Source organism: Perca flavescens, chromosome 9 (assembly GCF_004354835.1).
Source record: "Perca flavescens isolate YP-PL-M2 chromosome 9, PFLA_1.0, whole genome shotgun sequence".
In the NCBI taxonomy this organism is placed as follows: Eukaryota; Metazoa; Chordata; class Actinopteri; order Perciformes; family Percidae; genus Perca; species Perca flavescens.
In genome coordinates, this window is record NC_041339.1 from 22,148,489 (window position 1) to 22,163,973 (window position 15,485).

Here is a 15,485-nt window from a genome sequence, read left to right on the forward strand (position 1 = left end):
TTTAGATGCGTGAGAGAGTGTATGGATATCCGTTCCTGTGAGTTTATGTATATGTGTATATTCATTTTTTTTGTTGATTCATTATTAAAGTTTGATTAATGACCAAATCTCATCATTGTAAATCGGTTCAACACGGTTCACAACTTCCAGTGTACTTTTATTTTCCAACCAAAATCAACACTAGCTGTTACTCCTCCACTCACAAATGACTCCGGCACCTTTGATTGCAACCGTTTATGTTAAGGTTCTGATATTCAAATTCACAGTCAGGAAGAGACACTGATGAGCCCATTGGATGAGTAACAGGATGGCGCTGTGGCTCATTTTGTAAACTAAGCTGGTGCCATTAACAATAAACTCCGGTAGTGGTTGCATGTTATTCAACCAAACCACAAGCACAAACCTCCCACAGCTTTAAACATTAGACACATCATATCCCTTGCTTGATCACGTTTTCTCTATAAAGTTAAATTCTGATGAATAAAGTGTTACAATAAACCACATGTGTATTTTTGCTTGTAGGACTACTTCTGAGGTTTGTAAACCGTTGGATGCAAGTCCTTTTTTTTTATATAAATATGCTGTTGGAATTCATTGACCTGTGTGTATTTTCACAGATTTTTTATTCAAATGTATCTTCAAATTCTGGCTTCCTTTTGGCACATTATGAGACAAATATTTATTTCATTGACTGCATTGTATCCTGTCTCTGTTCCCTCGTTCACTGCACCAAGCCAATCTAAGCAAATAGCTCAGTGTGCCCATGAAGATGACTTTGTGGGGAAATTTCTCTTGGTAAGCCACATGGCTTTTTAAAAGCATGGAGACATCATTTAACCGCTTAGAAACGGGGTCAGTCGCCCCACTCTCCTCATGTGGCCGACAGAGGCCAATCAGACTGTCATTACTCTGCTAACAGCATGTGTTTGCTGTTCTGACAGCAGCTGCAGGCCACTCTCCTTGACTCCTCTTCTCCCCACATGTTTTAGATAAACAAGTACAATTGCTATTTTTCTTGAAGTTATATAAGAGTTGGACAAGTACTGCTTGTTGCACATATCATCAAGGAAAACAATACGTACATCTATTTGCTTGATTCTCTGTTTAATATAAAGTTATTTCTCTCTATAAATTTCACAATAATACTCTTACCATCTGCAGGACTAAAAGCCATCCAACTTATATGAATACATGGTCATTTATCATCAATATGCTCACGATCCAATAATGTTACTGTATCCATCTTCTTTGGCAGCTCTAACATTTTGGCCAAAAGGTCCTACAACACCCACAGGAAAAAAGAAACCTCTGAGTAACAAGAGAAAGGACTTTATTTGTCTTATAAAATGTCTTGGGGACACGGTGATGAAACCATTAAATACTTATGGGAGACGTAACCCCGCTGACAGTGATGTTATCAAAGATAAGTGGGAGGGGAACACACCGGGGACAGACCACGCGAAACTCAACCCAGCCCCTGAAAGCCCTGCTATTCACCCTGACATCCATGAATCAGGGAAATCAAGTCCCTGAAATTCCACTCTGGCACTCCATCTCCCTCCCCTCCCCTCTCTCTCTTTTCCCTCAGTCAATCAGGATTGGGTCCAAGTCTCCCCACAATGGCTGCCACCAGCACCGCTCCCTGTTCAAGCTACCATTTCCAACCCCATTCTCCCGCTGACTAATTAGTGTTATGGTTAGTTAGCATTTTTGGCAGGCTGGGGGGTTCCCTGTGACATTATGTCTAAAGCACTTGTCAAAACAGCGGTTGGAGGAGCCGTGCTGGCCTGCCGACTGGGGAGGCTGAAGCAGCGGCAGGGGTTGGTGGAGGTGGAGGGGATGAAGGGAGCCAGGGAAATTGCGGGTGGGCGAGAGAAGGGGAGAGAGCCTGGCGTCTCAGGCAAGGCCCTGACAGCTCCAGTCTGTCTCCAGGCTCTCTGCCCACAAACAGCACCAGGAATCAGAAAGACAGGCAGCATTAGCCGAGCTTGGCTGAAGCTAAGTGCAGTATGCAAACTTGTGCTTGCTGCCCAGAAGAAATCCTCTGTCTTTCCTACTAATCAGGTTATGGATGTTCATGTATTGCAGAGCACAAGCTCAGCTGCTGTCATCATTTGACCATAATCTCAAAGACAAAGAAGCAAAACAATCAAGGAATGTATTACAGTGAGCTTCTTCCTTGTCTTCTTAATTCTATTTCTTCTTCTCCTGTTACTTAATCCTACTCCCTGCTACTTCTTCTGTTTTTCTCTCGTATTCTTTCTCATATGTATCTCCTTTCTTACGCTTCTTAATCCAACTTCGTTACACACTTTCTACCTTCCGCCCTTATCCTCTTTCCTCCCTCTATATCAGATTAGACATTGTGCTAGTGTTTTTGCAAGTGTCTTTTATTTGCATGGAGTCATACCCCTGCCTGTTGCCCATTTACCTCTGATCTTAACTGATCTCCCACTGATACTCATTTCAAAAGGGATATGGCTGTTATATGGCTTGCTATAAGAATCAGAGAGTGCAGTGGGCTCTAGAGTGAAGACAGTATACACATTCCCTCATCTAGACAGTTTGGAGTTTAAATAAAGCATAAATGTAGCATTTAGACACATATACTTATACTAATACAAAATCAAGTTGTGATTGGCTCAATATGAATGAAGACACCAAATGCCCTTAAAAGAATGGTTATAAAAGGTACAATTATTTATATCAATCCGCCCTCCCCTGGTTAGAGAGTTGAAGTAGTTTTTAATACAAAATCCAATGGTGTCCAAGTGTGCAGCCTGAAGCAGCAAGAAATGCACCAATATGAAGAAAATGCAACTGGTAAGAAAAGGATAAAAAATCCAACCCCTTAAGACCATATAAATACGACAATGAAACAATCAAATTTGTAAAAAGACTCAACAATCAAGAATTGGAAGTTTGACTAAGACAATCAGGGAAAACCAGCAACATCCATTTCAAAAGGTTTTCAGCAAATTTCCATATTTAAAATTACACAAATAGCCTATTATAGTTACTGGACACAATTTGTATTAGCCAGTTGGCAATGTATAAAGCTCCCCTTGACAAGGACTCCCACTAAAACTCCGATCACTAAAATGAATTGGAACCTGTATAGATTTTTGGAGATTACCAATAATTCATTAATTTATTTTTATACAAGTGCATGCTGTAGATTAGAGTATGTATAGTAGTTAGTAGTAATAGTTGTAGTTAGCTTGAGCATTAAGTGTTTCAGAAGGTCAAATGATTGGGGTAACAAACAACTATCATTGTGTGGGTGATTTTCAAACTCCATACCATGATGTCGTCACAACCACAATCCTCTGCCAGTGTTTAACTGCACAAAATCCGACCCCTTACACCCCCCGGCCCCACCCCTCCTGCTCCCCTTCTCCTGAGTCCGGTATTTATTTGAAAAGTACAGTCTACTCTTGTTGATTTATGGCTTTTAAACATGAGGGTTTATGGTATCCCTGCCAGTTAAAGGCTCCCAGGGTTGCCGTTTTTTTGGCTGGAAGCTAAATTTCTCTCAGACAAGACCATTACTCGTCATCTTTCCACACAGTACAGTGCATTCCCAAGTTCACTTTCTCAGACCAACTTAAAGTACCTGTACACTCCAGAATACACTTTTGTTTTGTTTTCCAACCCGCACAGGATGCAGAATTAAGAACAAAGTTATGTTTCCTTTGATATCCCTTTGGAAGCGTTCCCTCTTCCCTCTGGATATATTGGTGATATGGAGCTGAGATTTTCTTTAAGTCCTCTTGAGTCCTCACGAGTGGCGTTAGAAAAAGGAGGCAGGCTGCATATCAGTATTTTCCATCCATAACCCTTTGTATGATTTCACACCACACACTGTTTAACTAAACACACCTACTGGGCAGTGTGCAGGAGCCACAAAGCACTCATGCATTCTTATTCAAACTTGCTTGTTTGTCCATTCATTTATCCATCCATCCATACACATCTATACACTCTGCACATACATACATCCACTGCTATAATTCTGAAACACCATTCAAACTTCTTCTGGCTGCAGACTCCGTTCAAGCAGAATCCATCCATAGTGCAGAGGCTGTTAGAGAGCCCAGCATGACAAAAGAGCTCATCAATAATGCAGCCGAGAGAGCGAGAGAGGCCAGTGGCTGGGAATGGAGGAGAGGAGCTTCTGCCCCCGGGGCTTGGAGGTCCAGTCAGGTCCTGCAGGTAGAATGATAGGCCAGTGCCCTCAGGGCAGCAGGAAACTAACAACAGCTTCACCTGAGAAAACCTAGTGAGAAGCCCTGCTGTTTGGATTAGCCCTGCGCTACGCCCCGTCCACACGTACTAAAACGATCTTTTTATCCCCCGTCTTCGCTGGCATCCTTTAAAGAATGTTTACGTCCAAACGGATCCATTTGTAAATGACTGAACATGCTACTTCATATTCCGGGTCTATAGGTGGCGCTGTTTCTGCTACAGAAATTCACCAAAAAACGGAGAAGAAGAGGCGGAGCATGCGCATAAAGCTTGCACACTGTATACAAACAGACAGTAGAAAAAGAGACCATAATACAAGAAGAAGACGACTAAAATGGCTATAGTGCAAGGAAGCCAGAATCTTCAGTAAACTATTCACAGTCTTGGCCAGGCTTTTGTTAAAGGAACACGCCGACTTATTGGGAATTTAGCTTATTCACCCTAACCCCCAGAGTTAGACAAGTCGATACATACCCTTCTCATCTCTTCTTCTCAACAGCTCCAGCATTAGCTTAGCCTAGCACAGATCCTGCAGGTAACTGGTTCCAATTAGCCTACTGCTCAGAATTGTGACAAAAGTGACAAAATAGCGCCAACATGTTCCTATTTAGATGTTGTGATTTGTATAGTCACAGCGTGTACAAAAAACAACGTAACATGAGACACAGCCATCTTCTAACAGTAAACAAACTGGGAACTATATTCTCAGACAGGCTTGCTGTGAGCATATCACTCCGCCCAAGTACTATATTCTTCCGCCTGAGAATATAGTTCCCGGTTTGTTTACAGTTAGAAGACGGCTGTGTCTCATGTTACGTTGTTTTTTGTACACGCTGTGACTCTATAAATCACAACATGTAAATAGGAACATGTTGGCGCTATTTTGTCACTTATTCGGAGTAGTAGGATTACTGGAACCATTCACCTGCATGTTCTGTGATGGGCTGATGCCGCTGGAGCCGTCCGACAGCATTACAGCACGCACGGAGATGAGAAGGATATGTATCGACTTGTTTAACTCTGGGGGTTACGGTGAATAAGCTAAATTCCCAATAAGTCGGCGTGTTCCTTTAAGGGTCAAGGTACTTGATGAGTACTCTTCTCACTCTCTTTCCTTCCCCCTCGTTACAGTCTGTGATGTAGTTGTTGCGTTTTTGTTGTTATGAGACGTCGTCGCGGGGTAAGAGGTCGAAGGCTGGAGGTCGAGGGTGTGGCGATGACGTCTTCGATATGCTAGTATGAGGCTTCGCCGTCCAAACGAATACACAAGGGCGCCATTTTTTTTATTTTTTCAACCTGGGACCAGGTTTTAAAAGAGTGCGTCTTCAGGCAGTGCGTTTACAGGATTCGTTTGGACGATTGGCCAAAACAATGCACAACATGTGCGTTTGCACCAAAAAGCGCCTCCGTGGGGATGGCCCGTGTGGATGGCCCGTGTGGATAGCCCCAATTGGTGTGTGCGTGTGTTTCTGCATGTGTGTGTTTTTGTGTGAGTAGGAGCAGGGTGCTAAAAGAACTGTGTACTATCAGTAACCATTAGCACCTCTGATTATTATTATTGCTGCGGTTTAATGCTCAGCGGCAGGCTGAGATGTAGATAAATAAACATAAAGGCCCAATCACTAATAGCAACAGATGAATATATGCGCATGGATGAGTGAAGCTTTCTTGGAAAACTTGGCGACTAGCCAGGCTGATTTTTTTATTTTTTTTGTAAGCACTGCCAGCCAATTTCAACCGCCATGTCACTGCACAATATCACACAGTTCTCTGAAACCCTTGGAAAAATCATCATAAAATGTAATAGCTCTTTTGATCTCAAAGCATATTTCCTTTGATAAAGCTTTAAATACTCTGGATATTCTTAACTGCTTCCGCTATCGTGATGCACGCAAACCGCCAATTGTTTGACCATGCCAAACAGATTCAAAGTGGCCATAAATCACATAGACCCTTGGTGCTCACTAACGAGGCATCTCCACAAACAGAAACATGATCTACCCTCGAAGTTTTCAAACGGAAAACCCCAATTCGTCCAATACCAGAACTTTGCTGGGTTATCTTACTGAGGTTCCCTGCTCTGTGTGATTGCTGCTAGCTGTAATTATGTCCAACACTAACCAGGATCAGGCTGTCCACAAGATGGTTGTGCGACACCAATGTGGTTTGGAACTGTACTCCTCCTGAGAAGCTTTGCCTGGTAAGTAACCCCACCACGAGTCCTTCCTCTCCCCACTTCCATACATCCCCAAATTACAGGAACATGTGAGTGTGTGAGTGTGAGGGCATGTTGGGTTTGAGCGCCAGACATTCGCAGTTGAACCTCTGTCTCTGACACCCGTGCTGGGGTAAGGGATGGTGGGATTTGATTTAAACCTGCAGGTGGTTACAGTGCAGCGGCTGTGGAACACATTATCGCCGGGTGAGCCTGCTTTTAGCTTCCCATCTTCGTCCCCTCCTCCCACCAGGCAGAATGACATTTATAGGGTCCTGTGCAGTGGTCTGTGACCGTGAAAACCATCGTTGCTCTTGAACGCACATCCTACCCTTCCTGCTCCATAGCATGTCAGTCAGATGGTGGAGAATGTGGGGATGGAAAGTCTGCAGGGCAGAGCAGAGTGGTAAACTGACTTGTGCGCTTGGTCTGCTATAACTCATAATATGGAAATGAGGGCTATGAGCTGATTTTACACCAGCAACCTACAGAAACGACCTACATTTTTCTACTTCTTTCATGCTCTTCTATGCTATCATCTATTCTTTTCTATTGTGTTCAACATATTTATAGACTCCCATCACAAAATATGATGTATTTACTATTAGAAGTCAAAATAAAAGTGTATATTTGCTTAAAGATCCCCTCCATGCATGTTTTAAGGTATAAAAAAAGACTTGGTTAAAAATAATGAATACATTAATTATAAATACTGTGATGAGTAATAATTTGTGGAAAAGTTTTCATCATTTTTCATTTTCATTTTCTAAAATTACATTAACTCCCCGTTGTTCATTGAAAGTTTTACTGAAGTGACATCTCTACTTCTCCAATAACTCATAAACCCATTCATGAAATCCTGCTGGTATGTAGGCAGTGGTGGAATGTAACTAAGTACATTTACTCAAGTACTGTACTTAAGTACAAATTTGAGGTACTTCTACTTTACTTGAGTCTTTTCTTTTCATGCCACTTTCTACTTCTACTCCGCTACATTTCCGACTGAAATATTGTACTTTTTCACTCCACTACATTCATCTGACAGCTTTAGTTACTAGTTATTTTACAAATTAAGATTTTTTGCACACAAAACACATGTAGTTTATAAAATAAGATGTTTTAATTTAACTACCCAACAATATATTGACCTTCAAGTCCGTCTTAAATTATTATCCTTAGTCGAGTGACAGAACTGTTACAGTTTCTAAAATGTGAGGATTTTTCTACATTAAGTACTTTTACTTTTAATACTTTAAGTACATTTTCCTGATGATACTTGCATACTTTTACTTATGTAACATTTTCAATGCAGGACTTTTACTTGTAACAGTGTATTTTTTACAGTGTGGTATTAGTACTTTTACTTAAGGATCTGAATACTTCTTCCACCACTGTACGTAAGTATAGATTTAACCCGGCACATAGGCTACATAATTCTACACAGTAGGTCCCAAAACCGACAGTAACTAATATCATAATAGTGATGAGTTATAGTGTCATGCCATCAAGAATATTATCTTGAGGTGACATTTTCTACATCATTTAAAACATTTTCAATTTGACTCAGAGTCAACTTTGGGAGAGCGGGTAGAGCGGTGAACATTTGGGCACTTTCGCCACCGTCAGCGGACTTCGCTCATAATGCTCTTCTCATAAGAAATGAATTGAATCGCTCCGCTCTGCCGTTATTTCAGCTGCCAGTGGAAACCCAGCGTCACGCTCCCCCGCTCACATACTCTGCTCAAAACCCACTCAAGCATAAACACTCAGCATGAAAAACGTGAAGACTTCTATCCTGGTGAAGAAATATCACTTCTTTTTACTGCATGGTTACCTGTTTCATGACTTTGTTGAAATAGTGTAAAGTTGCCCAACTTTTATGTAATGCCTTTGGATTATGTTTTTGACTTTAGAATATTATTTGAAATATGTTGATCTACATTGAAATTATTTTGTTCAAGTAAAAAGATGATTTTATGACTCTGCTATTAAATAGAATTATTTATTAAGGATGTTTTTTTTTTTTTTTTTTTTTTAAACATGCACTTCAAAGAGCGTAAGTAATGGAGAGCCAGCAACTAGAGCTTGTAATATTTCCCATTTGCTTGTAAAACGGGGCAGATAACAAGTTGATATGGAATCAAAGCAAGTTGCTGTTACTTGATGGAGAAAATAGAGGAAATGTGGGGGGAAATGAGGGTTGTGGAATGTCTGGCAATGTGTGGGACTGGTTGGTTAGCTGGTTGGCTGGCTCTCTAAATGTGGCTTTTCATGGATATTTATACATACTAGTCCTAAAAAGACGCCCAAGAAACCGCCATCACTTACCTCCCCACCCCCAAAACCACGCCCCGAGCGGACGCATGGTTGCGTGGCAGAGAAACATATGCCTATATTCTTTAGTCTTCCACCTTTAAATTCCCTTTACACCACGCATATATACATTAACATACACATAAACATACTCAGCAACCACTCTCCTCACTCAACTCTTCACACTCACACACGGGACTGATAAACCCCAAAGTGCTCCTTTATGGTTTGCAGATATTTATTTTACATTGTTTATAGTTCTCTATGTCAAAATCATCGGGGAGAGTGTGCTCCAACATGTTGATTCAAGAGAACATTTACATAGGCTGCTCTCTTTCCTTTTGCTTCTTTGTCTCCCAGTTTCACTTCCTAACCAGAACCACATTGACCCTGCCTTTGAACACAGCACACCGAGAGCAGAGCTACGTGTAGAAATAGACTGAGTGGGTGCATGCATGGCTGGGCTAAAGCCAGACTAATAACTGTACCATATTAACAGGTCACAGAAAAGCCATGTTTTTACATGTAGTGGGCTGAAGTCAAATAAACTAATGGTTTGCCATAAGCTTTGCCTGGTGCTCTGAATGATTACCTTGTCAAAATGACTTGGGGAGTGTATTCATCCAGTCGCTGATGAAACTATAAGAGGGGTTTGCATTAAGGTTTGTTTCTAATGCAAATATATGCCTTTCACACAGCTACCATCCACCAAAAAGGGAAATGTTTGAAACAGGATGGTGCATCAAGAACAGCTTAAAGCAGTAATAAGGAAGATTTATACATCCCCTATAGAACCAAATGACCATAGTATATCTGTGGGGGTTTGATTGGGTTGTTGATCAATACCACTGATTTAACCATTAGCTCACCTGAGACTTTGTATCTCTCAAAGCTTACTTTAGATCCTCTACAGTACACTGTGCTGCATGAGGAAAACAATTTACATTATGTTTACACTGAGTACATAGGGTAGAAGTCTATAATCTCAAGAATCCAGCCATCTTGTTTTTTGCTGCTAAATGTGCTTTAAAGCTATAGAGAGCCGAAGTCACGCACTTCTACTTCCGGTCCATGGGACCTTAATTCGGAAAAAATAAGAACGAGAGTCAATGGAGAGATAATAATGATTTTTTGATCCCGTTTGAATTTTATTGAAATTTATTGAAAAGATTTCCTTTACATGATATACAATCCTCTATTCCAGACTGGAATATTGTTTTCTGTTGTGCAAAAAAATCCTGTATCCAATAAATAACTCGGTTATCTAAACAAGTAGTCTTTTATGAGGGACAGTATCAAAGGCTTTTTGAAAGTCCAGATAAACACAGTCAACTGTTTGTCCTCAATCTATAATTGAACCATGAATTAGAAATATGATGTTCGTCAATTTAAAACATTATTTTTCAACCGAAGAAAGTCTCCGTTTATTGTTAAACTGTTAAGTATAAGACTGTGAAAATACATAAATAGAAAGACTACACACTTCAATGTCTCATGGATGACGTCTCGCTGAAGCTGCGATGTCTGTGTGTATCGTAACGGGGATGTAACGTTACTCAAATGAGCAGAGGATCTTGCTTGTTCTTTTGCTTATCTGCTGAAAACACGCTTGATGGTGTTTTTTGCCCCCAACTGCTTCTTCCAGCCAGCGCTGCGACCGCTGCCTCCAAGGCACCTAACCTTAACCTTAACCTTAACCCTAACCATAACCAGCGCCTCCCAACGGTGCCTACCAGGCAGCGCTGCCTGGAAGGCTCATTGGGGGCAAAAAACACTGATAAACTGAAAACACTTCACTGGATAAAACACATCAGGTAAGATAACGTTACATGTGTTGTGGGACAGAGCTAAGCCAGCTAGCTAGCGAGCAAGTTGAGCATCAAGCTAGGGGGCATAAATTGTGTGAGACGAGAGATGTAGTTCACTGAGCAGTTTCACACAAAATTAAGTGATACTACGACAAACCTACGGCTAACTGAGACTTTCTTCGGTTGAAAAATTATCTTTTAATTTGACGAACATCATATTTGTAATCCATGGCTCAATTCAAACGGGATCAAAAAAGAATTTGCCTCTCTCCGTTCACTACCATTCATATTTTTTCCGAGTAAAGGTACCATGAGGTCCACCGGAAGGGGCGTGACTTTGGCTCTCTATAAAGAATACGAAAATAAAAATTATTTATTATTGAGCATTTTTGCATTATGGAAATTTATTTTCAGCCATTACTGACCGAATAACATAAGCAGAAAGACATATGTTGTTGACTATGCAAAAATGCATTTTTCCCCCGTTTTAAGCAGATATAGTTAATACAGCAGTTTTAAAAACTGAATTAATGTAGAGAAGGTCTCTCTCTCTCTCTCTCTCTCTCTCTCTCTCTCTCTCTCTCTCTCTCTCTCTCTCTCTCTCTGTCTGTCTCTCTCTCTCTCTCTCTCTCTCTCTTTCTCTCTTTCTCTCTCTCTCTCTAGGAATGTCAGGTCAGAATTGTTGATTAGACCCAACTGACCGGCATTTTCTATTGTTCAACAAATCTGTGACTGGCATCACAAGACACAAAGAAACCGATTTATCATCGGACTATGTTAAGTTAAAACACAACAAATTAGCTCCTACTGTAAATTGCTTTTACAACATCACAGTTATTGGTGTACATTTGTTCAAATGTGTTTGTCAATGTCAAATTTGTACCACTTGTAAAGAGAGATTAGTAGATTAATAGTATGCCATAGAGGGCATTAATTAAGTTGTTTTGTCCATTAAAGGGAAAGCAAACTATACACATGCTCACCAAACACTTAATTCAATGAGGCATGCTATACTAAAAGACAGCAGTCATCTGACAGTACAGTCCATTTGTAGGGTATTTAAGTGATGAACAGTAAGTAGATTTGGCTTACAATTTTTTCTTTACCATATTAAAAGAAGTGAATAGGTCAGGATCCTGGAGACTCATAGCTGGATTGGCTGCTCAGACCTGTGGCCTTTTTGTTCGAGGGTCAGTCGCTGTGACCATTAAATATTCCCTTTAGGATTTAGATTTTATCGTGTAGTCTACTACAGCGCTGTTTCCTTCCTCATAGAGGTCAAAAGTTGACCAACGACAGCCAACACGCAGTGGGCACGTAATGACTGGTGCAGGGAGCGGTTGGTTACCGGCTAGACTGCACCAGCAATTGTGTATGTTAACAGTGCAATGGTAGTTTGATGGTTGTTGTCCTCTCGGGAAAAAGCGTACACTTTCCTTGCGCTTGGAGGAAGGTAATGGAAATCATTAGAGGACATCATTGTTCAATATTTATGTGTGTGTGTCTGTTTTTGTGTGTGCGTACGTGTGTGTCTGTGTGTGCATCTGTTTTAACTCTTATACTTATAGTCTAATACTTGACTGTGATGCATGTGTGGGCCTCAGTCACGTTGAGACACATGCACAGTTTACATACATCTGCACAGTCTCTCTGTTTACTGACTTTAAGAGAGAACAGTGTCCCCGAGTTCCAGCCATTACTCATAGTGTCAGAACTTTTTAATAGGAAACCAAGTGAGATTTGGCTCGGTGGAGACTCATGCACAGACAATAGCGCATTGATGCTAGTGCCGTGTCACTCCTACCTTCTCACTCCCTCTGCGCCTTTAGGTGCTGACAGACTGATAGGCAGCTATTGTTCCACATCTGAATCGGAGGAAGGCAAGCTGTGGCCTTTCCCCTGCTCTCTTGCTTCCCTCTTTCACTTCACCGCCTGGTTCTCCTGGATTCCCTCTCTTAATTCCCCACTTGTTTTTTTACCATCTTCCTCTTTCTCCATGTGCTTTAATATTTGGATTCACAGATCTCCCCCCTTTTGCTTGCCCACTCATCTCCTGCTCGTTCCCCTTTGTGCTGGCACACTTCCTCCCTCTCATCTTACTGTTTCTCCCCCACCCTCCCTGGCTCTTCCCCACTGTGCATCTGTCATTCCCACTCTCACTCCCTTTTTATCTCCCGACTGTACGTATCCGTCTCTCTGTGCCTGGAGTGCCACAAGCAACTTGGCAGGTCACATTCTTTGCTCCTCCATCTGTTAGCTTGATCTCCAATTTCATTTTATCGACATTGTCATCTCTTTTACTACATTGTTTCACCTCTCTCCCGCTGTCTCTCACACTCACTCAGTCCGTCTGTGTCATCACCTTCATTTGTCCACGAATCCATCCGCTCTCATAACCTTCTCCCACCCAAAGCAGCCATGGGACAAATCTGGGGTGATTTCATGGTGAAAAGCATGTTCAAAGTTCAAAGCAAAGTTTGCGCGGCAGTGGCAATTTAAGTCAAGACAAGTATTATCTTCTAAAATTTGCCTCAGTGGTGTCATGCTCTGATAATAGCTGCAGCACTTTGTAATAATTGGGGTGTTATCAAAATTCCACTGTTGTAACGACACCCAATGTGTTTTAAAAGTGTCCTCTTAACGCAAGCATCAAAATTATTATTTTAGTGATAGAAGGTTTAATGTATAGGTATCGGAGCAAACAGTGTTCATGTCTGTGATTTTTTTTTATAGAAAATTAAAGTGATAAATAAACCAAAGGAATAGTTTGGCATTTTGGGAAATACGCATATTTGTTTCCTTGACAAGAGTTGGATGAGAAGATCAATAGCATTTACTTGTTAGCCTAGCTTAGCATAAAGACTGGAAACAGGGGCAGCAGCTAGCCTAGGCTCTTTCCAAATGTAACATTTTCCCACTAGCACCTGAAGTATGCCTTGGATTCCTGGCAACCTCAAGGGGAAGACATGTGTTTGTTTGTCTGTTTGTTTGTTTGGTTGTTTGGTTGTTTAGGATCCTCATTAGCTCCTGCAATGCAGCAGCTATTCTTCCTGGGGTCCAAGTCATGAGTCCAAGAAATTGTCCCACACACCCCTAAAACTACAACGTGTCATTTTTGCCCTTCAGTTTTTATACGGCTTATACAAAACAGATAAACGTGTTAATCATTTTATCTTGGACCATTTGGCAGAGTCAGGCTAGCTGTTTTCCCCTGTTTCCAGTCTTTGAGCTAAGCTAACCGGCTGCTAGCTATAGCTTCATATTTACCGTAGAAACTGTAAAAAAAGAGTGCTATTGATCTTCTCTTCTAAAATAATCTAACTAAACTGAGAAAATGCAAGCTGAATTAATGAATACTACGCCAATTCTTTAAAAGAATTTGTGTAAAAGGGTTTACTACCATTTTCAGTCAAAACAAGCTAAAACTTGAGTTAAATGTTTTTTTCCATTGTGAGATTTGCCTGCTGCCTGAGCATTTTTTTTTAAATGTATCAATCAATTGCAGGCCACTGTGAGCTGTGCCAGTTACCTCTCAGTGTTCTTGCTGTTCCTTCGCCATTTAGATTATTTGATACAATTTAAAATGCAGTACATATTTATAACAGCTGTTTCCAAGTGTGTAATAGAGTCTCAGTAGAGAAAGCCTCACTTCCATCTATTAATGTTGCATTCTGGCATCAGTCCACTGAGTGGCAGTGTCATGTCATAGCTAACATCCAGACAGGCGCCCTCTGCGGACACACAAACCCAGTCATATATATACCTTCACACACAACTTCTTACAAACCAGTTGGAAAGATATATGGACAGAATGTGGGACACACACACACACACACAAAAGCAGGCATGCACATACACACACACACATGCAGTTACAGAACAATCTCTTCTGTCTCTGACAGCAACGAGGGACACTTTACAATAACACTCTGGTCTGAGGGGAGAGAGGAAGTTGACTTAACGAAGTGTCTGGGAATGAAAGGTGGCCTGTCTCACTCGCTCACAAAAAAGGTCAAAGTGGAGCAGCCAGAACAGGCCAGTCACCAATGTGTCACACATTCGCTCTCTGACTCTGGCATGTCATATGAACATTCAAAGAGTGCCAATTCAAACCGAGGCAGACTATTTAAACAAAAGACATGTACTTGTTCAAAATAATGAACGGCCAGCACGTAATAAAACCTTTTTTATTTTAAAGCATGTTTTTAGATGTTAAAGCTCTGTGCACATTACAATGTGTCTTGTTTTATTTAATAATTTATCTGCCCCCTTATAAAATTTATGAATGTATCAGGCTCATTGTGTTTTAACAACAAATCATAAAAAAATGTTTTAAAAGTGTTCACTAAATGTTCACTACAGTTAATGTTAGCCAACCCACTAGAACCCTCACAATACCCATACAAGTCTCACATATACTGCCAGTCCTCACATCAAAGGCCATGGCAATTGATTTAATTTCACACGGTGGAAAGAGTCTCTCACTCTGAAAGTAAACAATGGCAGTGTGTGTGGTTTTGAAAGTGTTTTAAAAGCAAGTGCTCCAGCGTAAGAATGTCCACTCTTGCTTTATTTCACTGCATGCTCTGATTTTATTCATCACACACGCATCACCAGTGTATCTGAGTTCACTTGGCTTTCATTTATGAAGAATGGAGGCGTAAGCCTGTTCCTGGCACAGCAAGGCACCACATACTGTATACATTCAGTTCAGACAGAATCCTGTTAACTCCTTAAAGGTCCAATCCGTAAATACAGTGTTGTGTTGATGCGCTACGAGACTCCTGGCTGAGTTTACACAGTATTTTAATGCTTTGAGGACATTGCTTTCGGTGAAATTTATTGTCTAAGCTTTGGATACAAGGACTTACATGGTTTGGTGGATAAACATGAATTTTGCA